Source organism: Suricata suricatta, chromosome X, assembly GCF_006229205.1.
Source record: "Suricata suricatta isolate VVHF042 chromosome X, meerkat_22Aug2017_6uvM2_HiC, whole genome shotgun sequence".
Classification (NCBI taxonomy): Eukaryota; Metazoa; Chordata; class Mammalia; order Carnivora; family Herpestidae; genus Suricata; species Suricata suricatta.
The window spans coordinates 110,358,344-110,358,699 of record NC_043717.1 but is presented as its reverse complement, the minus strand read 5'-3'; positions in this window follow the sequence as shown (position 1 = coordinate 110,358,699).

Genomic DNA, 356 nt, shown 5'->3' with positions numbered 1-356 from the left:
GGTAGGAGCTCAGTGAACACCTGCAGCGGACTGTGGTCCGCCCCCGCCCCGGGGACAGAATCCAACCTGCCCGGCCAGCCCAGGCTTTGGGCAAACGCAGGGGGCCGTGACTGTGGGCGGTGGCTCCCTGGAGGGAGGGGCCTTTCCCGCTGAGCTGAGATGTGGGCCCCGTAGACCCCGCGGGATCTTGAGGCAGGCACCCCCACCCCCAGGCGGACCTCGCTGGGTGGTGAGCTCATCGGGGGTGGGGGGTGGCGGCGTCGCCGGGCGGACCAGGCGCTTGAGCTCGCGGCGCGCCCCCGCCCCCCGGCTCCTGGGCGATTTTACCAATTAAGGCTTTCTCGCCGGGCCGGGCG